At 43.9% G+C, this 24,282-nt stretch overlaps 1 long non-coding RNA gene across 1 annotated transcript; it reads right to left on the bottom strand.

The window, feature by feature from the left end:
- Window positions 1–977: 977 nt before the first annotated feature.
- Window positions 978–24,282, bottom strand: LOC110528047 (uncharacterized). The gene is made up of 3 exons (XR_002474183.3): window positions 23,322–24,282; window positions 22,044–23,184; window positions 978–7,633 (listed from the first exon to the last, which is right to left on the bottom strand). It is a non-coding gene; the product is annotated as an uncharacterized LOC110528047 (long non-coding RNA).

The following is a 24,282-nucleotide window of genomic DNA, read 5'->3' on the forward strand; positions in this document are numbered from 1 at the left end:
TTGAAAGGAAATTATACTTTTTTAAACAAATTATAAATGTTTTTTTTTTTTTTTGTTGTTTTTTTTTGTTGCTTTGTCATTATGGGGTATTGTGTGTAGATTGCTGAGGAAATTGTTTTATTTAATCCATTTTAGAATAAGGCTCTAACGTAACAAAATGTGAAAAAAGTCAAGGGGTCTGAATACTTTCTGAAGGGACTGTATGTCTGGATGAGGGTAGGACTGACGTGGGTGTGGGTGGGTGATTATGTATCAGTTTTCAAGGTCTGTGCCGTTTGCATGAATTGAGGGTGTGAAGTAAGTTGAGGGTACAGCGTTATCTGTCTCATCACCATGCTGCTTATGTGATTATCACAGGGTCACAGAGAGGTGAGAGGTCTTAATGTGAAGTGTTGAGGCATCCATCAAATTGTGAAATTTACCAAATAACAGCAACTTAGCATTTAGTTTTATAGGATGGAGAATAATTTAGCCTAAGGGCTCTTGATTGTGTTCGCTTGATTTGTTCTGCTTATGTTTCCTTCTCTTTCTATACCTGCCCCTCTTCCATTCTCCATTCTGTCTCCAGTCCCTCCCTCATCTCTTCATATTCCCATACTTCCATCCCTTATATATCCTCTCCTTTCCTCTCCCACCCTCAAGCTCTCTTTCTTTCTTTCTTTCTTTCTTTCTTTCTTTCTTTCTTTCTTTCTTTCTTTCTTTCTTTCTTTCTTTCTTTCTGTATCTCTCTCCCTTGCCCTCTCCCTCTCCCTCTCTCCCGTGTTCTTGTTGTATGAACTCTTGCCTTGGTGAAGCAGTGTGAATGCAATCATCTGCTTTAGAATAGAGGAGAAGGAGGGCTGTATATTTAGAAACAGGACAATTTTATAAAAGAATCTCAGAGCAGTTGTGAAAACCATACAAATGCAAACATCAGGGAGTCTCAGCGCAAAACAACAGAGCATTAGATTTCATTGACTGGAACAGAAACGGGAAAGAAATTGCAAGAAGGAAAAATATCTGTTTATTCATCGGAGAGGCATGAATTACAATATAATTTCATCATGGGTTCCTGGCAATATGGCTTCTTTAATAATCAGAGTGCGTAGGAATCTATTATTTATTCATAAGCACAGATTTAAAAGGCACACATATACACCATAGGCAATCTCCGCGGAGTTGACACAATCAAATATACATGAATAGGAGAACATAGTTTAAGGACAAAGGAAAGATCATAGAAACCCAGAAGATGAGAGAGTCTGGAGGGAGAGATAGGTAAAATCCTGATGAGAACAAACCCATTCACTCACACTCAAATGTTGTGTGATACCACAGCAACCTGAGAAAGATGCTTTATATCGTATTTCATATTTGTGTCTGTGTGTGTGCTTTAAGTGTTCCTCAGTGTCTCCCTCAGCATCTCCCTCACGCTCTCTCCCTCTCTCTGTGTGTGTGTGTGGTCTGGTCTGGCTGTAGATAGCTGTGTTAAGACGAGCCTACACCTCTTTAATGAGGCTTTTCTGCAAAGAAAACTCCACAGAACTCTGACGTGCTCCGCATCCCAAGCATACAGCCCACTACCCTACACATACACACTACACACCCCTCCACAACACACACAAACTCTTCCTTTTTTACACATACAAACAACCTGCTATCCAGTGTGTGTGTGTGTGTGTGTGTGTGTGTGTGTGTGTGTGTGTGTGTGTGTGTGTGTGTGTGTGTGTGTGTGTGTGTGTGTGTGTGTGTGTGTGTGTGTGTGTGTGTGTGTGTGTGTGTGTGTGTGTGTGTGTGAGACAGTGTCAGACATAACTGGGTGTTTGGGTTATAGCCTGTCAATATTTTCTGATCCGAGGACCAGTCTCTCTCTGAGGATCCATACCCAGCCCTTCCCTCTCACTGTCTCTTCTCTCTGCCTCGCTCCAGGCATCTGGGTGGGCATTTAATACCATTCTCAGGTTAACTAGCACCTGTATGTTGAATACATAAATCTGCCTAAGCCAACATACTCTGTACTCAGAAATATCTGAGATCTCTCCCATGAAGGTCACTTTGATTTTCTAAGCTGGGTTTTAGAAGATAATCAGTGCAGCACTCTCTTTTCATCTAGAAATTATGTGAATACAAGCCCTCCTCCAATCACAAAGCAGCTGGTCTGTGATTGCCATAGACACCTCGTTAGGCACCAAGAGCCTGTCCAATCAACTCCATCCTTCCCCTGCAGTGAATGCGAGTGTGTGTTTTATGTGTGTGATGTCTGGAGACGGACACAAATTGGCAATCAGGTAATCCTGCCATGGATATAGGACTCTCCTCAGAGGGATCCTGACTCCAATCCCCTATTTCGTTCCTCTCCTCCATCACCTCCCTCGCTCCGGAGCCGCTTCAGCTCGACCCTGACAGGTGCTCCTGACAAACCCTATTACCATCACAATTACACCATCTCTCTCTATCTCTCTTAACCTATTGCTCTCTCTCTCCTGCTCTCAAAATATCTCTCTAACTTTACTCATCCCGTCTCATCTCCCATCACCCTATCTGTCTCTCAGTCACATAAAAGCTCCTCACTTTCTCTCACTTCCTTTCCTGCTCTTCTTTCTACCTCAAATCCTGCCTCTCTATGCCTCTCTATATCTTAATCCCCACTCTCTGTCTGTCCCTCTTTTCTTCATCACTATATCTCTATCCATCTCAATCAATCTCTATCAGTTCCCATCTCTTATTGCCCAATTAGAGCATTAGAGTAGAAAGATCACTTTTAGTCTTCATTAGGAAAGAGGGGAGAGGGGGATGAGGAGAGGAGAAGGTGGTTTTCATCTTCTTTTCCCCTTCACTCCCCCTATATTGCAGGTGTGAGATAGTGAGGTATTGAGTAGAGAGAGCAAGAGCGAGAGAGATGGGGGAGGGACAGAGGGATAGAAAGCGGTAGTGAGACAAAGAGAGAGTGAGAAAGGAAAAGAGATGAATATCGTCCATATGTAACACCCTCTGCCCCACTGGCTCTTCAATTCCCTTTCTGACCCAAATCTAATCTGACAGCACTCCTTTTCTCTCCCTCTCCCTTTTTCCTTTGCTCCTGCTTTCATAGGAGTCGCCAGGCCTGGATTTTCCCGGGGGCATTGACGGCCATGCCCACTTGTGTGGCCATAATGCCCCCTAAAAAAATCCATGCCTTGTGGACAGTGCCCGTTGTGCCCTTGGGCTGAATATAATAGGCTAATTACAATTCCCTTCTCCCAGCTGCCAATCACCGTACTCCGAAGCACAGCTCCGATGCACCTCTCACATATGGCTCGCTCAGATATCTTAATTCTTATTAGCCAATGCCTTTCACATGATCGGGTCCTTCTCACAACCACCGCAACTCCAAAGTAGGATAAACTATTGGGCTATTTCTTCACATTATAAGCACAGCAATGCGCACAGGGCAGTGGGCTATAAAGGTGAATGTTCCAAGTTCCAGGTGAATGTTACTTGTTTCAATGACATATGGGGAAATGTTCATAAAATAATCCCCTTAACATTCATATGGTTGGGACATGGTAAGACATGCCTCATAAAATGACAAAAAACTTCCAGGTTTTAAACAATTCTGTTTATGGTTCAACAGTTTCAAAATGTTGACTACCTCCACTCAGATTGCAAGGTGGGTGATGCAGTGTGCATCAGGAACTGGCCATTCTCTTCTATCTGAATGAACAGTGCCTCAAGTATGTCGACAGAATCAATCCTTTCCATATTAATAAGGATCCTACATTATATTTGTCAAACATGACTGGCGTTTAGCCGATATATGTAATTAAAAGTCATACATTTTCCTGCGACTCCCTCATGTCAGCATCTGTCTAGACTTGACAGGCTGCAGCCAATATGCATAGGCTATCACCTACACTATTTAATTGCCTATTTTGGTTAATGGCATTGGTGCCCTAGCAGATGACCTTGTTGCCCTGGCAGATTGGGCACCTCTTAAAGGAAAAATGGCTTAGCCCCTAAAATCAGTAAATTTCCAGGCCTGGGAGTCGCTATATAGTCAATCCCATCTATTTTCAGCTATTTGTCTTTGATTAAGGCTCCATATGCATGGTATGGATATGATCCATAGAAAACTGTATCAGCACTCACAGTCTCATGTCAGAATTAGACGTTCATTAATGTTTCTCAAACATCAAATGTCAAATTGTTTAAGGTTAAGTTTAGGCATTAACTCAGCATTTGTAAGGTTAGGATTAAGTTCAGGCATTAACTCTACATTCTTAAGGTTAGACGTTAACTCCAAATGGTTAAAGTAAGGGTTAAGGCTGGAGATATCAACTACAAAAATATCAACTACTTTTTATTACTGGATTTGAATTTGGAATCAGAGGCAGATGCTTACACCCATCCACAATGTCCTAGCAAAACCGAAACCTACTTGAAGATAACAGCGCTCACTGTTGCCCCTAGTGCCAGTTTCTATGCCATCTCCCGACGTCCTCAGACATGGATGGACGTCGAATACTGACTTGTATCACGGGCGACCTGGCTGAGAAGACTACACATAGTCACTCAGGTGAAAAACAGCCCTCCCACTGCTAATAACACCCTGTTATTCATTTCAGCTCCTCTGTATTATTCAAGCGAATCGTTTCTTTAAACGAGTGTAATGCCGGGATCAGTCTGTGCTTTTTTAAACCTCCTCTCACCTCAGAGAGTTAGCAACTGTAGCCAATTAGCATGAGTGCCGAGTATTAGCTCCCTCTTCCATTTCCATCCCTCTCTCATTAACTGTTCTCTCTCTGCCCCTCTCCCTATCATTTTCTCTCTCCCTTTCTTGTTAAAAAGCCTTTCTGTAACATGGTGGCTCATAATAGCTGCTCATCTCTGTGAAATGGCTTAGCTTTATCCTATTTCACTGTTCTCAATAGGAAAATACTCAACCCTATCGCTTTATCTTTTCTTATAAACTCACACGTATACACACACATGCACACACATGACCACCACACACACAAAAACACACACTCACGCGCGTGTGGGTGCACTCACGCACGCAAGCACACACGCACACGCACACACACACACACACACACACACACACACACACACACACACACACACACACACACACACACACACACACACACACACACACACACACACACACACAATCACACTATCCCTTCATCTGTTGTAAAGCAGCTTTTGTGGACTTGGCGAGAGGGCTCCCTGAGCGAGTGCTGGTGTCAATCTGTGGAGGTGCCAGCCAGGCAAGGCCATGCTCACTGCCCAGAGAACGTGTTTTACTGAGAGATAAAGAGATGAACAGAGGGAGAGGGAGCAGGAGAGAGAGGGATGTGGGCAAGGAGGTTGAGAAAGGAGAAAAAGGAGACAGAGACAGTCAGAACGGAAGAGAGAAAGAGGTTTGTGTAGCCAGACACAGACAGACACAGAGACATGGAGAGTGAAGGAGGAAGAAAGTCAGAGAAGGGGCTGGGGACGAGAAGAGGGAGAGAGAGAAAGGGTGGAAGATAAAGGGAGAAGAGAGGTAATCTGACATTAATAGTTTAAACCTTGGATGTAAATATGCGTGAGGGGATTATCATTGAATGCCAGACGTCGTCTTTGACACTCTATTTCCGTGACACCAGACGTGTGTGTGTGTGTCTGTGTGTGTGTGTGTGTGTCAGACGTCCAGACTGCTGTTTCCTGCAGGAAAAGGTTAATTACATCTCCACTGGCCAACTGGATGTGCCATGCATAATTACACAGGCTAATGAGAAGGTGTGTGTGTGTGTGTGTGTGTGTGTGTGTGTGTGTGTGTGTGTGTGTGTGTGTGTGTGTGTGTGTGTGTGTGTGTGTGTGTGTGGCCATTCTGCAGCATATGAATATCTAGGTGCTGAAACTCTCTATGCTCCAGTTGCAATGAAGTTTCAATGCACACACAAACACATTCACTACTTCCATATTAAATAGGTGACAGGTGACAGGTGACAGGTGTCCCAACGCCACCAGTGGCATTTATAAACCGTTTCAAGAAGCTAGGTGTATGTCGCACGTCACTACTTCACAGGAGAGGCATTTAAAAAAAAAATCTAAATGCCTTCTGGAACATAATAACTTTCATGTGCCTTAATAACACAAACGGCATGCAATTGGTAAATACGGATAAAATTGTTAAATTAGGATCCTAGTTGGTTTAGCCATGGAAAAGACCGGATTGGCTTAGATAATGGATAAGCTGGACATGCTGAGAGATGAGATCGATTGGTCTGCCATGTAGCATGCTTCTGTTTATAACATGAGCTGCTTCGTATGTGAATCCTGGCTATCTTTTTTGAAAGATATAATGTTGGACTGCTCTCAACAACATTGCTGCCCTGAATTTTAGTAGGCGCTATAGACAAAGATCAGTGGAAAAAAGTTTAGATGGACTACTACTACCTACAGTGTGAACTGGAGTGACTTGACACAACGCAGGCCAAACAAGCTGTAACTACAAACAAAACGGGGTTAAAGGGGTAGCAGTCTGCCATGAAGCGATATTCTAAGTTTCTAATTTAGCCAGAAAGTTGTTTTCATTGAAAGTTAAAGCGAACTGTTAGGAGGCTAGCGAACGTTAGCTTGTTGGCTCACTAGCTAACGTTACATGTATGATCTGTGTAGGAATATTATTAGTATATCAGAAATCCATTTGCATTGCTAGTTATAGGCCAATGTTAGCTAGCTAGCTAACATTGAACATAGTTGATTAGCTTTACCTACCTGCAGATTCATGCATGGTGGCTAGCTATGACAATCAGTTTGTATTGCTATTACTGTATGGGTTGGGAATTATGGTTCATTGTGTAGTTACAAGTTCAAATATCATTACTTTCCCATTGTTCCTCAACTGCAGTGTATGATATACAATTTTCTACCTCTGAGTCTCTACTTTTATCTAATGTAAAATATATATATATATAATTTTGTTACTTAATACCTACTGTAATCGAGGCAGTGAGTCACATTTACAGACCCATGCATATCTTTAATTTACATTGGTGGACCCTACACCCTTGGTGGAGGAGATTGTAAATAACATTTGTTTTAACCTTTGACCTCTACCTACACTGTCCAGTGAAGCTGCTGATTGGACAGCTGCTTCAGGTGGAGGAGAGACGGACCACAGTGTGAATAATGGAAAAGGATCTGAACGTAGAAAGAAGAATGCCATCATTACATACTGTTCCATCTCCCCATCTAAAAGGCACAATCTGTAATTCAATTTGGCAGGACTTTGTAAGTGTACTGGCCTACATGGAGTAAAAAAAATTTATAAGAAATTACAGACCACAGTTTTAAGTTCAATTGAGTAAAAATCAGTGGTACTGAGTGTGTTTGGTGAAAATATCCTGTCTTCATTCCCAAGGACTGAGGTACACAGGAAGGGGTTTCAACCGCTTTTCAACTATGACCAAAACAGAGTCTCTGAGAAGATGAAGAGGAGGGTGAAGTCCCTCCAGACTTCCTTCACACCTCTGTCTCCTGATCCCTCTGTTTCTCCTCCATCTCCACTTGTTCCTCCCTTTTCTTATTTTTATTATTTTTCCGTCTCCGGCAGAAGCCGTGCAGACCACAGAAACAGGCAAAGGTGAACTGGGGCATGGTTTGATTGAGACACATGTAGTACCTGCAGAGAGAGAGAGAGACAGAGACCCAGAGAGGTGGTGTTAAAGTAGACTGAACACAAATATAAATGCAACATGCAACAATTTCAATGATTCATACATGGAAATCAGTCAATTGAAATAAATAAATCAGGCCCTTATCTATGGATTTCACATGACTGGGAATACAAATATACATCTGCTGGTCACAGATACCTTTAAAAAAAAGCTAGGGGCGTGAAACAGAAAAACAGTCAGTATCTGGTGTGACCATTTGCTCATGCAGTGTAATTAATCTTCTTCGCAAAGAGTTGATCAGGCTGTTGATTGTGGCCTGTGGAATGTTGTCCCACTCTTCTTCAATGGCTGTGCAAAGTTGCTGTATATTGGCGGGAACTGGAACACGCTGTCATACACGTTGATCCAGAGCATCCCAAACATGCTCAATGGGTGACATGTCTGGTGAGTATGCAGGCCATGGAAGAACTGGGACATTTTCAGCTTCCAGGAATTGTGTACAGATCCTTGCGACATGGGGCTGTGCATTATCATGCTGAAACATGTGATGGCGGCAGATGAATGGCACGACAACAATCACGGTATATCTGTGCATTGAAATTGCCATCGAGAAAATGCAATTGTGTTTGTTTTCCATGGCTTATGCCTGCCCATACCATACTGTAACCCCACCGCCACCATGGGGCACTCAGTTCACAACGTTGACATCAGAAAACCGCTCGCCCACACAACACCATACATGCTGTCTGCCACAGTTTCATCAGATGTCCGGGTGACTGGTTTCAGGCAATCCCACAGGTGAAAAGCCGGATGTGGAGGCCCTGTGCTAGCCTGGTTACACATTGTCTGCAGTTGTTGCACGTACTGCCAAATTCTCTAAAAATGGCATTGGAAGTGGCTTATGGTACAGAAATTAATATAACATAACATAACATTCTCTGGCTCCCTCAAATCAGTGGCATTATGTTGTGTGACAAAACTGAACATTTTAGAGTGGCCTTTTATTGTCCCCAGCACAAGGTGCACCTGTGTAGTGATCATGCTGTTTAATCAGCTCCTTGATACGCCACACCTGTCAGGCGGACTGGATTAGCTTGGCAAAGGAAAAATGCTCACTAACAGGGATGTAAACTAAATTTGAGAGAAATTAGCTTTTTGTGTGTATGGAACATTTCTGGGATCTTTAATTTCAACTCATGGAGCATGGGACCAACACTTTACATATTGCGTTTGTATTTTTGTTCAGTCTAGAACCAGATTTTCATGTCAGTAAATATTGCTGCACTTATCCAATAGGCAAACTTCTTATCCTGTAGGCAAACTTCTATTCCAGAAGGCAAACACACTCCAGAGATTTTCAAACATTAAAGCTCAAATTAAACTTTTCAAGGGGATGTTGAGCCGTGAAAAGTTTAGAACAGAATAGATTCCTGATCTGTTGTGTGGGAAACTCTGAAAGTTACTGAGTGGCAATCCATAGGTCAGCCCATAATTCTGCCAACGTCCGCACACATGCAAACACGCACGCACACACACACACACACACAATGCGGTAAGGAATAAATCGACAGTTTATCGATCTCTGTGACTCAAGCAGGAGGAAAGCCAATTTTTCATCCCACTCTCTAATACCAGCCATTCTCCCTACAGCATTACAGGAAAAATGATTATCAGGAGTTAAGCCAGAAATAATGAATTATGACAGATTACTTTCCATCTGACTGAGACATAAAGAACGAGCACTGAAAAAACAAGTGATATGCAGCACTAAACACTGGTTTCTTGATTGACATTTCAGTCTGTCTATTATTTGACAGCCTCTTTGTAGACCTGGTAGCCCATGGATATGTCATGTGGAATGCGTTCGCACATCTTTGTGAACATTTTAACTGTCAGAATTCTCTTACTCTCACACATGGATTGACAGTCACAGTTACAGTAGGGTGTTTTGTTGGGATAGAGAAAGTACCACGTTAACAGTTCTTCCTCCCTGTCGTTAGCCAATCACATGCTGCTTTGAGATTAAGAGCCAGGTGGTTAAACTGAGAGCTTCATTAGATACCAGAGTCAGCACGAACAAGCGTCAACTAGCGTGTGTGTGGGGTGGATGTGTGTTTTGTGTGTATGTGTCCTAAGGAAGTGTTCATCTCATACTATAGCAGTTATCTCTGACCCAGAGCTAGGGCTGCCTACAGGCACACTGTGTGCGCGTGTGTTGACTTTCGCAGTTTAGTTGCAACTTCTCCTTCCTCAAGCCCTGACAACCTCACCCCATTCCTCTCCTCCTCTCCTCTTCTCCCCCTTCGTTAGCAGATGTTCCACTTCGTACCCGATGGCTTTAGTCCCTGCAGTGTGAATGTGTGTGTGTGACATAGCAGAGGTTCCACTCTGTACCCAATGACTTTGGACCCTATGTGACAGTAGAAAAAAAATCACATAGGAATAGAAAGCCATAGAAAACAGCAGCGAGTTAGTTAAAGAGACACCCACCTCCCCAACCCCCATTTGGACTGTGTGTGTGTTCTGTGAGCATCCTATCCTCTTAACCTCAGCGTTTCTGTCTATATAAATGTTGTGTGTAGCGTTCTCACTCTCTCTGACTTTAAAACGTTCAGCTTGTCTGACAGCTCCGACACCACAGCAGGGAGTTACAGTAATACTGGAACAACACTCTATCGCCAGCCAGGTCACCCGTGATATGAGTCAGTATTCGACATCCACCCATGTCTGAGGATGTCGGAAGATGACGTAGAAACCGGCCACTAGGGGCAAAAGTGAGTGCAGCTACCTTCAAGTAGGTTTCGGTTTTGCTAGGGCATTGTGGACAGGGATGGGGGAGGGGCACAATAATTTGCCTCTAATTCCGAAAGGATGCCAGTTTTAATCTAGATAGAAAGTTGTTTTTGAGATTTTAGTTTTAAGCCTATCCTAAACCTTAACCCTTACCATAACCATTCAGAGTTAATGCCTCAACTGAACCTTAAACACCTTGAAATTTGACTTTGCAACAACTTTGAAACGTAGCATTTGATGACATGGATGAAGGTCTAATTCTGATGTGAGAATGTGAGAGCTGGTACAGCTAGATGCTATCACATCCACCACTTTCTTTTATTCTGCCCTATCGTCAACTCAACCAATGTCCCAATGCCCTTCAACTCTTCATCTCAATCAGTAGCTTTACTGCTGTAACTAATGCTCCAGCTTTATTCTGACTATACGATCATTTGTGAAGCCCTCTGCTATGGCCACTCTTTAATCTTCAACTCTATCCAAGATCTGACATAATGATTTAATCCTGCAAATACATTATGCCTATCTCTTCTACACTCCATCTCTCATGCTCACTCTCTCCTCTCCTCCCACCCTTCTTCTCTTGCCGATGTATCCATCTGTCCTCTCCTGCACTCTGTCCTTTCATCTTCTCACTATTTGAGTCATCGTCTTCTCCTTCTATCTTCTTTAGAGGGAGGTAATTATTGGAGCTATGTTACAGGCTAGGCAGAAGATGAGAAAACCCTGTACATTATTAACAGGTTGAATATGGATGAGTCAATGATCAGAGGCGTAGGAGAGGTAATACCACACACATACGCATGCAGGCATACATGCACGCGCACACACACACGCACACACACACACACACACACACACACACACACACACACACACACACACACACACACACACACACACACACACACACACACACACACACACACACACACACACACACACACACACACACACACACAGGACGCCTTCTGTGATCCCACAGAACAAGGAGTTGTTTTGTAGTTTGGGAGAAAATCTTCTTTTTAGAGCTCCTAGGGTTTCAGGATAGAGTTGAGGGGAAAGAGGATGGATATAGAAAGGGAAAGAGGGAGTAGAGGGGAGAGAGTAGTGATAGAGAAAGGGATAGAGAGTGAAGTGGGCAGGGACGGATTTACGAACGGGCCCGTAGAGGGGAGAGAGAGAAGGACCGGAGGAAGAATGACCTAAAATATCATTACCTAAAACTGAAAGTGGTTAAGAGAGACGGACTGAGAAAGAGGAGGGATGATGCTGGCAGTGAGAGAGGGAAATGGGGTGTGAAAAACAGATAGGTAAAGTAGAGTGAGAGAGACAGAGGGACTGAGAGAGGAAGACAGGGCATAGTCAAACTTTAATCAGATTGTTTTTGTGGTGTGAACAGGTCGAATTGCATATACACTTTTGTGACCGACCGGTTCCAATCGGTCTTATGTAGCAAAATTTGAAATTGTGTTTTTTACATTGGCGAAAAGTAGAGACTCAGAGCTACAAAATGGTATGTCATACACTACAGTTGAGGAACAATGGAAAAGTAATTTTGCTTTAAAAGTTGATAAACTTGTAAACTCACTTTTGAGAAAATGGCCTTTGAATGTTTTGGTACTACTATTGGAGAGCCCTTCTTTGTCTACACCCACTCAGCATCATTCACACCCTCTTAAGCTTTAGCCCCACCCATCTCTTTACGGGTTGATCAGAGTGTTCTGTACTAACAGCAGTAGTCAAGCACCCAAGATAACTTTCTAGCTACTTCCAGACTTCTAAGTGAGAGAGAACAGCTCACTGAACATTACTCACCCTATCAGAGCTGGTTAGGTTGTTTTCATGTTATCCCGAGCGTTGGTGACTGTAACTGTGCTGCTGGCAACAATTCAATTACGCTTTTTTGCCAACGTTTATTGACACCAGCCATATTCAACGGATGTTGAGCGTTCATAAATTCATCAGTTATTCTGCGCTCTCGCACACCAAGATAAGAGTCTTTTGTTAAGACATGTAGCTAGCTGGGTAAAAAATTAACCATTATCCCTACTCATGATGTTACTACCCAGCATGAATCTGCAGGTAGCTAACCAACCAGGTTGAATGTTAGCTAGCTAACATTAGGCTATAACTAGTCAAGCAAATGCGTCAGAGATACGAAGAATGAGATCATACATGTAATGTTAGCTAGCGAGACAGCCAGCTAATGTTATCTAGCTAACAGTACACTTTAACTTGAAATGAAATCCCTTTTTGTCAAAATTAGAAACGTGTAATATCTGAAAATGTAGCTAGCTAGACAATCTTACATCATGGATGGACTTGCCTCCTGTGAGGATGCCATGGTTACCCTTAGTTTGAAGATGTAATCTGGAGACAGGTGTTTTCTCCATCTCCTTAGCTATCATACTCAAATTCCACTGATTTCAAAACTCGGTCCTCCAGAAAGTGGAGAGCATACACGTAACGTTAGATATCGAGCCAGTCAGCTTGCTAACAGTACACTTTAACTTGACATTAGGTTTATGCAGTTTTAATACGCAAACGTTTTTAAAAAAGCAGTGTTAGACAGGATTACCTAGACCAGCTAAAATAGACAGAAGCGTGCTATATGGCAGACCAATCAAAACTCATCTCTCAGCATGTCTAGCCCACTAATTTTCTTAGCCAATCATGGCTAGCGGGAAGGTTGCTGACTTTTTCTGTGGCTAAACCAACTAGGCTCGTAATTTAACAATTTTATTTATTTTTATAGATGGCATACAAGTTTGTTATTAAGGCACATGAAAGTTCACATTTTCGAGAAGGCATTTCTGCCCAAAATGTATGTTCAAACGGTATGTTTAAACCCGCGACATATGCCTAGTTTTCTGAAACGGGTCACATTTATCTGTGTGTGTGTGTGCATTCACGTGCATGTGTATGTGTGCTGATAAGCAGAGGCATTGACTTTGAGTGACAGAATCCTTAAACTGATCCCTTTGGTCAACAGCCAGGCAAGTTTAACAGAATACAGAAAGCGTATTAGCTTATTATACATTATTTATACACACGGACACAGATATAATCCAGACTCTGCTGCCTTTGTTAGGCAAACTGGCTGTCTGAGTCCACACGCATGACAGCAGTGATAAGACTGAGAAATGTGTGTGAGTGTCTGTGTGTGCGTGTTTGTGCAGATTTTGTTTCCAGAAACCGTTGTGACATTCTAAAATGGATTGTTTACATTGGTACAGCCTGCGTCAATGCCCCTTCTAAATACAACAAATCAAACTAAAAAAGAAAAGGAGGCTCTCCAGACAGGTCCAACGTCTCCTCCCCCCTTCCCTTCATCCCTCCCTTGGTTAAAAAATGGATTACTTTCCTGCGAAAGGGGGAGAGAAGTGAGCAGTGCCCTGGCTGCAGTGATAACAGGGCTGTGAGTGATGTAAAGACCTCTAGATAAGACACCTAACGATCTTTGCCCCCGGAGAAAGAGGAGGCAGGTGAAGAAAGGGGGAGAAGTGAGAAGGGAGAAGAAAGGGAGAAAGGAAATTGAAGTGAGGGGCAGACAAGGGGGTGGGGGTAGCAAGGGCTGTTATGAGTCATCCCCCAGAGTCCCTAAATAACTCCGGTGGCACGTTGGGATCAAATGTGACGTCCTGTCTTCCAGACGGATTCCAACCAGCTTCATCACTTCAGAGAAGTCAGAGATTACTGCCGTCTCCTGTACCCTCCACACACACAAACATGCACAAACACACATTGGACCTTTCCCTTGTTGAAGCCCCTCCTTACATATAGACAATACTGTCCCTGTGTTCTCCGGCCTAAGCCATTCACATCCAACCATGCAACATGTCATATTGGCTGTATCATAGAGTATGGGCTATACCTTAATCAATTCTAAGTTCAAATGAATGTTTGGCCATTCATCTAATAATGATATGAGTTAGGACACGTAATACTCTGAACAGAACAGTTAGCCTCAAATCTACAACATGATTTAAAAGACAGAAAACTTGGGGAAATCACTTTGTGAGTCGCTGACGGTCTGTGAGTCACTGATGGCGCTGGTGTACCACACATCCCCGCAGCCCCGGAATGGTGAGTAGAATTGCAGGAAATTATATAAAAAAATACTAAATTCTCTCAGCCTCATTGCAAAATGTGTAGAATAGCACAAGATTACCAAGAAAACTGCAACGTTTTCTCTCTGCCTCATGGAAAATTTGTAAAATAGCATGAGATTAACTACAAAACTTCACATATTAATCTGTGCCCCATTGCAATAAAATACGTGCAGAATTGCAGGGAATTAGCTTTAAAACAGCAAAAATGTGCTTTAAAACAACAAACCTGTGGTACGCCACTGACTGCCGGTCTACGTTTGCGATAGAAGCGAGAACAGTGAGACAAGGGAAGATAGGAGGGAGAAGGAGAGAGAGATATACGGGAAGTCGGGAGAGTGAAAAGAAAGGATAGAGGGGGAGGTATGATGTCTTCTGCACACTAAATCTACAATCAGATTCACACTCAAAAATCATAAATTCCATATGCATCAGTCAATAAAATAGACAATACCCATATAACAGACCACACCAGATACTCTACCTCTCCGCCTTCTCCTCTACCACTCCGTATCTCATACTGTATTCACCCTCTTCTCCATGTCTTTCCACAGGAAATCATAAAGGAAGTCTTGTGACTGTCTGAGAGTTTGCATTCCCATTCCTGTAAAAACCTATGTGCCTTTTGTTAAAACTACTCAGGAAAACATAAAAGAGTTGCCGTTTCTGATATCTACTGTCCTAAACCCCTTCCTTCTGTATGCACCTGTTTTTGCTCTCTCTCTTTCCCTCTTCTCCCGCCCCCTCTCTTCTCACACACAGTGCTCCCTGTGTTTTAGCCCCAGGTAAGCCAACAGCCCCCTCTTCCCCTCCACCTGGTCAGATAAAGCAGAGGGCCAGGAACAGGAAAACAGTTTCAGTTGTTCAAACACAAAGACAGAAAAAAGAGAGAGGGGGATGTAGAGGGAAAGAGAGGAATAGCTAAAGAGGGAGCAACGTAGAGAGGCGGTATAGAGTTAGGTATAGAGAGACGGGGGAAATGTGTTATAGCACAGGATGAGGTATTTCAGGTGTGTGTGTGTAAATGTATGTTGGTGTGAGAGTGTATGTGTAGATTGGGGTCACAGGGTTGCTTGGGTGATAGGGGAGAGAGGGGGGTTGTCAGGTAATACTGTGTGTCCGAGTCTCTCTCACGGCTCACTGTCTCTCAGCTCTGCTAACAAAGACCCCATTCACACAACCACACAGGGGCTTTCTCTCTCTACTGGACACACATGCACGCACACGTGCACACACACACACCTCCTTCCTGCACTCGGAGTCCATTTACTGTCCCCTATATACACCGTAGACTGGCTCAACTCTTCTTTCCTATGGGTAGAGGATAGAAACACAGAGAACAAGAGCTGTTCTACCCTCAATTACAGAGGATTAAGCACACACTATCAAAGAGTATTACAAGTGGCCCTACTGCAGCTGTAAGCTCTGTTTCACCTTGATCCTGTCCCTTACAATTGATAGCTGATAGGCTACCCAATAACGTGCTGAACATAGGCTGATACCAGTAATGACCGGGACACTATGAGTCAACCCAACCTTTTGTCCATCACCCAGCTCAACTCACAGACACCAGCCGCAGAGGAAAGGGCAAGAAGGAAAGAGAAGAATGTGTAAAAAGAGCAGAAAGAGAGAGAATGAGTGTCAGAGCTAAGTATGGGCTGGAGGGATTACCTCCGTCTGGGAAGAGAGAGAACGAAAGAAAGAGATAAAGGTCACAGTGATCTCAGAAAGCGAGGGGAGAGAGGGAGGAGGGGAGAGAGGAGTCGGGGAAAATAAAATGACTATTGAATGAGGAATTGATGTCAGCTCAGCATAGATCTCTTTAAGCAGGCACAAAAAGAGAGAATAAGAGAGCAGCAGAGCTAGACCGAGGGAGGGAGAGAAGGAGAGAGGGCAGCCTGCCCCAGATAGCTCTCTGTAAGCTGCTCACAATGTAGACGTGGCAATGGGCCACGCAGAACGAGAGAAGAGAGGACAGGAGATGGACAGAACCAGAAGAAAGAGGGATAAAAAGAATGGCTAGAGAAAGGATTAGAGATCAAAGGATGTCGACGTGTAGCCCCAACCCCTTACACACACACACACACACACACACACACACAAACACACACACACACACACACACACACACACACACACACACACACACACACACACACACACACACACACACACACACACACACACACACACCTGCTCTGTACCCCAAATGAGGACTTTGGAGAGAAGGATAGAGAAATTTGGAGAAAGACAGAGAGGTAGCCAGGTTGTTCAAGATTGATGTTGAAATTGGACTATCCATGTCCTGAGGACGTCGGGAAATGCCTTCAAAACCAGCCACTAGGGGCAACAGTAGGCTTGGGTTTTGCTAGGACATTGTGAACGGGGTTGGTGGTGGATGGATGGAATCCCATGACTCTGGATGAGAAGGTTGTCTATTTAAACCCCGGGGGGGGGGGGGGGGGGTCCTATCTTGAACATTAACCCTTACCTTAACTATTCGTAATGTGTGCCTTAACTTAACCATTTCGAAATGTGACGTTTGGAGCAACAAAAACACTTCAAAACGTGATGTTTGCAGAACGTGGATGAATGTCTAATTCTGCAATGAGACTGTGAGAGCTTGTTGAAGGAGGGAGGGAGGGAACACGCTTGAGGAGGAGGAGAGAACTTTAAAAAGCTCACTGCTAATCAGGGCATCCTCCCTCTCAATCTCTCACAGCAACCCTTTCCACGCAATCACACACCTACTTTCATACACACATGAATGCACACACGTACAGACGCGAACACACACACACACACAAACACACACAGGCATGGATGCACGCACACACACACACACACACACACACACACACACACACACACACACACACACACACACCATTGACCTACACTGGCTCACGCTGCTTTTTGGTATTCCGTAGCCCTCCCACCGGCTGACCTGATTAGCTGATGACAGCTCATTAATCTTGTTGCACATGCAGAGGAACTGGAAGCTACCTCAATTTTCATCCCAATGGGTGTGTGTGTGTGTGTGTGTGTGTGTGTGTGTGTGTGTGTGTGTGTGTGTGTGTGTGTGTGTGTGTTTGTGTGTGTGTGTGTGTGTGTGTGTGTGTGTGTGTGTGTGTGTGTGTGTGTGTGTGTGTGTGTGTGTGTTTGTGTGTGTGTGAAGGCCATTCTGCAGCATATGAATATCTAGGTGCTGAAACTCTCTATGCTCCATTTGCAATGAAGTTTCAATGCACACACAAACACATTCACTACTTCCATATTAAACAGGTGACAGGTGACAGGTGTCCCAACGCCACCAGTGGCATTTATAAACCGTTTCAAGAAGCTAGGTGTATATCGCACGTCACTACTTCACAGGAGAGGCATTAGGCATTTAAAAAATACATCTAAATGCCTTCTGGAACATAATAACTTTCATGTGCCTTAATAACACAAACGGCATGCAATTGGTAAATAAGGATAAAATTGTTAAATTAGGATCCTATTTCATTATTCGTATCTCTGACGCATTTGCTTGACTAGTTATAGCCTAGTGTTAGCTAGCTAACATTCAACCTGGTTGGTTAGCTACCTGCAGATTCATGCTGGGTAGTAACATCATGAGTAGGGATAATGGTTAATTTTTTACCCAGCTAGCTAGCTAGCTACATGTCTTAACAAAAGACTCTTATCTTAGTGTGCGAGAGCGCAGAATAACTGATGAATTTATGAACGCTCAACATCCGTTGAATATGGCTGGTGTCAATAAATGTTCGCAAAAAAGCATAATTGAATTGTTGCCAGCAGCACAGTTACAGTCACCAATGCTCGGGATAACATGAAAACAGCCTAACCAGCTCTGCTAGGGGGAGTAAAATGGTCGGAGTGAGGTGTTCTCTCATTTGTATCTGGAAGTACCTAGCAAGCTAGCTAATGTTATCCAGTTAGTTTGGGTGCTTGATTGCCGTTGTGAGGTCAGAACATTCGGCTCAACCCTACTCAGGTAGCAGGTAGCCTACTGGTTAGAGCGTTGGACCAGTAACCAAAAGGTTGCTGGATCGAATCCCCAAGCTGATGAGGTAAAAATCTGTCTTTCTGCCCCTGAAAAATGCAGTTAATGCACAGTTCCCCAATAGGCAGTCATTGTAAATAAGAATTTGACTTACCTAGTAAAATAAAGGTTAAATTAAAAATATATATATATTAAAAAACTAATCGACCAGAGTGTCCAGTGTGCGCTCTGAACATGAAATGCTCTGAATGTATGAACCACAGCTGCAGTCACCAACGCTCTGGAAAACATAACAACCTAACCAGCTCTGCTAGGGCGAGTAATGTTCAGTGAGCTGTTCTCTCTCACTTGGATGTCTGGAAGTAGCTAGAAAGTTATCTTGGGTGCTTGACTACTGCTGTTAGTACAAAACACTCTGATCAACCCGTAAAGAGATGGGTGGGGCTAAAGCTTAAGAGGGTGTGAATGATGCTGAGTGGGTGTAGACAAAGAAGGGGTCTCCAATAGTAGTACCAAAACATTCAAAGGCCATTTTCTCAAAAGTGAGTTTACAAGTTTATCAACTTTTAAAGCAAAATTACTTTCCCATTGTTCCTCAACTGTAGTGTATGACATACCATTTTGTAGCTCTGAGTCTCTACTTTTCGCCAATGTAAAAAACACAATTTCAAATTTTGCTACATAAGACCGATTGGAACCGGTTGGTCACAAAAGTGTATATGCAATTCGACCTGTTCACACCACAAAAACAATCTGATTAAAGTTTGACTATGCCCTGTCTTCCTCTCTCAGTCCCTCTGTCTCTCTCACTCTACTTTACCTATCTGTTTTTCACACCCCATTTCCCTCTCTCACTGCCAGCATCATCCCTCCTCTTTCTCAGTCCGTCTCTCTTAACCATTTTCAGTTTTAGGTAATGATATTTTAGGTCATTCTTCCTCCCGTCCTTCTCTCTCTCCCCTCTACCAGAGCCGGATTTGGGTTAGGAGGTAGAGGTCAGGGGCCCCACGGGCCCGTTCGTAAATCCGTCCCTGCCCACTTCACTCTCTATCCCTCTCTCTATCCCTACTCTCTCCCCTCTACTCCCTCTTTCCCTTTCTCTATCCCTCCTCTTTCCCCTCGACTCTATCCTGAAACCCTAGGAGCCCTAAAAAGAAGATTTTCTCCCAAACTACAAAACAACTCCTTGTTCTGTGGGATCACAGAAGGAGTCCTGTGTGTGTGTGTGTGTGTGTGTGTGTGTGTGTGTGTGTGTGTGTGTGTGTGTGTGTGTGTGTGTGTGTGTGTGTGTGAGTGAGTGAGTGTATTTCATCTTGCTAAACCAGCTTTATCCGTCCCAACCCTGCCCTTGCTGCATATCACACATTCTCTCTCCTAGCTATAGATAGAGGAAGGGAGAGGAGGAGGAGGAGGAGGAGGAGGAGGAGGGGGAGGAGAATGAGGAGAATGAGGAGGGGAGAGGAGATAGAAGAGAAGGGAAGACGATCAACTGATTCATGTTTTATTGACTCAGAATTGGCAGAACTGAAATTATTACTGTGTGTGTGCATGTGGATGTGAGAGTGTCTGTGTGTGTACGATGATGCAAAATTATTACTGATCAGATGGTGGGTAGAGCTATGCAATGCCAGAGATGTTTTTCCTCTCTTCCTGTATCCCTTTCTGTATCACTTTCTTCCTACAACTCTCCCTCTCTCTCCACCTCCCCCTTTCCTCCCTCCCTCTACCTGATTCAGTGCTAGAGAGAGAAAGCGTGTGAACGAATGGATTTTTCTATGTCCCTCTTTCTCTCCCTCTCTGCTTGCTCCTTGGCTGCAGTAAAAGAGAGAGAGAAGGGGAAGGCGTGTGAATGAATGAGTTTTGGCTTGACTTCACTCACACACGCTTTGAAGAACACTCACTGGCCTTTACAGTTGAGGCTTCACTCTCCCTCCTCCTCTGTTCTTATCCTTTTCTCTCTCTTCACTAGATATTTTCTCTTTCATCCTCTTCCTGTTTTACCACTTCACTCTCATTCCTCCTCATCATTGGGATTTTAGCTGGACTATCGTAGCAGACTCTTAATAAGCTCCTGAAAACACCAGGAAATTTGAATCAGGAACTTGAAATTTGTTGAAACACGTTCTATCAGAATGAACAAAGAACAAAATAAACAATCAAATATGAAATTGTGCAGCAGCTAAGCTGAAATACGTGTGTCTGTGTGTCACGTGTGCGTTTGTGTGGGTTTGTTTGTGTTCATGCGTATGTGTGTGTCTGTGTGTCTCTCTCTCTCTCTGTGTGTGTGTGTGTGTGTGTGTGTGTGTGTGTGTGTGTGTGTGTGTGTGTGTGGGTGTGTGTGTGTGTGTGTGTGTGTGTGTGTGTGTGTGTATGTGTGTGTTCCAGGGCTACAAGTGCTATGAGAGTAGTTTGGGAAAATAGCTCTCACAGTCTCATGTCAGAATTAGACGTTCATCCATGTTTCTCAAACATTACATTTCGAAGTTGTTGCAAACGTCAAATTTCAAAGTATTAAAGGCAAAGTTTAGAGTGAGGTATTAACTCTGAATGGTTAGGGTAAGGGTTAAGGTTTAGGATAGGCATTAACTTCACAATCTTAAGGTTAGGCATTAACTCTGAATGGTTATGGTAAGGGTTAAGGTTTAGGATAGGCTTAAAACAAAAATCTCAAAACAACTTTCTATCGCTGTATTCAAACTTTGCAACCTTTGGTACCAGATGCAGATGCTTACGCCCATCCATCATCCCCGTCCACAACGCCTCAGCAAAACCCAAACCTATTGAAGGTGACAGCGCTCAGTGTTGCCCCTAGTGGCCGGTTTCAACCTCATCTCCCAACGTCTTCAGGCATGGATGGACATTGAATAGTTACTTGTATCACGGGTGACCTGGCTGAGTTTGAGCACCAGCTCTCTGCTCAGTCCTGATTTAGAATTAGGTCTATTCTTGTTCACCCCTGGGAAATACTTAAATCTGCCATGGAATGTGGTGTGTGCATGTGTGCGTGTGTGTGTGTGTGTGAGTGTGTGTGTGTGTGTGTGTGTGTGTGTGTGTGTGTGTGTGTGTGTGTGTGTGTGTGTGTGTGTGTGTGTGTGTGTGTGTGTGTGTGTACATGCTTAATGTGAATTAACAGGGAGTGAAACTAAAGCCATGGTCAGTAATTCATAAACAGAGCGAGTATAGTCCCAGTCAGTCTCACCTTGTGGTGCCACACACACACACACACACACACACACACGTCAACCACAGTCATACCTCGTATTCCACATAACATTCCATGGGGACTAAAGTGAAGTGCCACAATTATCGCCTTTGACACACCATTAATGATAATATACACAGAAACAGAAAAAAACGCAGACACACAAAACACGCTGACACACAAAACACACAGACACACACACAAAAACACAAAAACACATACAAAACACACACACTGCCCTCAGGTGACACCAAACACAGAGGAGTATATGATATGGGTAAGGATCGGTGCGTACTCACCTCAGGCTCCCCTGTGCTCCGTGGCTCCACTGCAGAATGGATTGGTTCCCCCGTACACACACACACTAACACTGCTGTTTGTGAAGACAATGAGACCGGGCAAGTGAGGGAGCGGTAGGAGAAGAGAGAGGGAGTGAGGTGTGACGAGGGGGGCAGGAAAGCAAAGGAGAGTGAGAGAGGGAGAGAGACAGAGAGAGAAAAGGAGAGAAAGAAGAACGGTGAGAAAAAGAGGTAAAGGGAGAGGAAGAGAAGTAGAGATATGTAGAAGGGAGGAACTGAAAGACCAATCAATGTAAGAATCAGGAAGTGTAGAGGTCTTTGTAGTGGAGATATGGTGTTCTCAGAGTCTATATGGAGAGATGGAGGAGAGATGGGAGAGAGACAGGGAGAGAAGGGGGCAGAGAGAGGGAAAAATGGGTGCTATAAAATAAATAATTCTGAAAAGAAAAGGGTCCCAAACGAAGCCAAGGTTCTTTTGTGTCTGTGTGTGAGTGTGTGTATGAGTGAGTGTGTGTGTGAGTAAGTGTATGTGTGTTTAGGGCGCTGTACCCTAACAGAGATGGACCAGAATGCGATTGGGGTCGGAGGGCTGACTTGTCTGTGTGTTTGTCCGTCCGTTCTCTCCTCAGTCTTGTGCATTCTTCTCAGTCTCGGTGTTGTATGAGCAGGGACCGATGAGCAGGGACCGATGTCATACTCTGTCTATCCACAGCACTGGTTAGACCTGAGGTGAAAATAGTATTTTCCTTTCTTTCTTCCCTCACACCACTCTGGGAAATACTTATTTCTAGTAGACTCCACACTATTATGTTTTATCTCTCACTCTCACGTTTATTCTCTAATTTCTCTGTACACCCACTCCCAAACCCCCTAGGGATGTCAGAGAGTTTTTGTATGTTTTTTTCTTTTTCTTTTTGAGTGGCAGCCTACAGGTACAGTATGTGTGGAAAAAACAAATGGAAAATACTGATATGAACAGAATATGAAATTATCGCCCTCAAAGAGAAAGGCTCTTTGAGTGTTTGCATAGAGGGCAATTAATTAGAATGAAAAGAAAGAGAAAGCATCTCTCTCTCCTCCGCTGGAGTCCTGAGAATACTCCACAATTAGCCAGAGTCCCAAGCACAGCCTGCAGACAAGACTGGGGTGGGAGAGAGGGAAGGAGGGAAAATAGAGCAGGAAAGAGAGGGAGATAAATTACACTGAAATGAAAAACACCAAAGGGACATAAAGGAGCTGAAGTTGTTAGGAAAATGATTGAAGTTTTTTTAACCATACCCTTCAGGCGAACTGGCTGTCCAGAGCTCAATGCTTGTATGCTCTCTTCCTCTATTGGTCTTTTTCTTTTCTCCTCCACTCCTCCTTCTGTCCGTGGGGCCGGCGATAATCCATCAGGGAAACGGGAAAGTCTGGATTGTTTTGAATGGACAGAGTTCACTCTTCCTCTCCTTCTCCTCTCTCTGTCCTCTCCTCTACCTTTTCCAGCTTGTTCGCCGATCATTTTCTTCACCACGGTGGTGACACAGAGCGTGTGGGTTAGAAGGGCGTGGGGGCTGGAGAGAAAGAAAGAGCGATAGAGAGATAGATGGGATGATGGGATGGGGTGAGAAGGAATGAGACAGAGCTGGAGGTAGTAATGACAATGGGAGAAGGGAGTGGGATGGAGGCAGGTGGAAGGGATTAGGAGCAGTGGTCTGTTTGTGTGTGGAGGGAGGGTTTCCTTTCCCACACACACCTCCACTACCCCGTCACTGAAGCAGAAGAGGAGAAAGAGAAAGAAAGGATGGATAGATGGAATCAGCCGACTGCCTTGTTCCCTCTCTGTCTACTCTCCTCCCTCTCTCCGCTCCCGTTCCTCTATCCACTCTTCACCCTCTCTCTGCTGGCTCTGCCCTCATACTCACTGAATACTCCCTCCTTCTCTGAGACACACACCCTCACCACCACACACACACACACACACAGTTCATTACCATTCACTGGTTCTCACTGTGACACGCTTGGCTAACCCACTCACAAAGACTGGGCTGAGCAAGGAGTAGAATCCTAATACAGGGAAGAGAGAGGGAGGGAGTTAGGGAGAGGTCATAGGGCTAGGGAGAAAATAAGTGAGTGAGGGAAGGAGTGGAGAGGAAAAGAGAGAAATAAAATGAGTGAGTGAGGGAGGGAAAGGGAGGTACTGAAGTAGGGAGAGGAAAATAAAAAGAGAGAGGGAGAGAAGAGAGAGAGAGAGAGAGTA

The sequence above is a fragment of the Oncorhynchus mykiss genome, chromosome 7 (genome assembly GCF_057628025.1).
Source record: "Oncorhynchus mykiss isolate SJ-2025 chromosome 7, ASM5762802v1, whole genome shotgun sequence".
In the NCBI taxonomy this organism is placed as follows: Eukaryota; Metazoa; Chordata; class Actinopteri; order Salmoniformes; family Salmonidae; genus Oncorhynchus; species Oncorhynchus mykiss.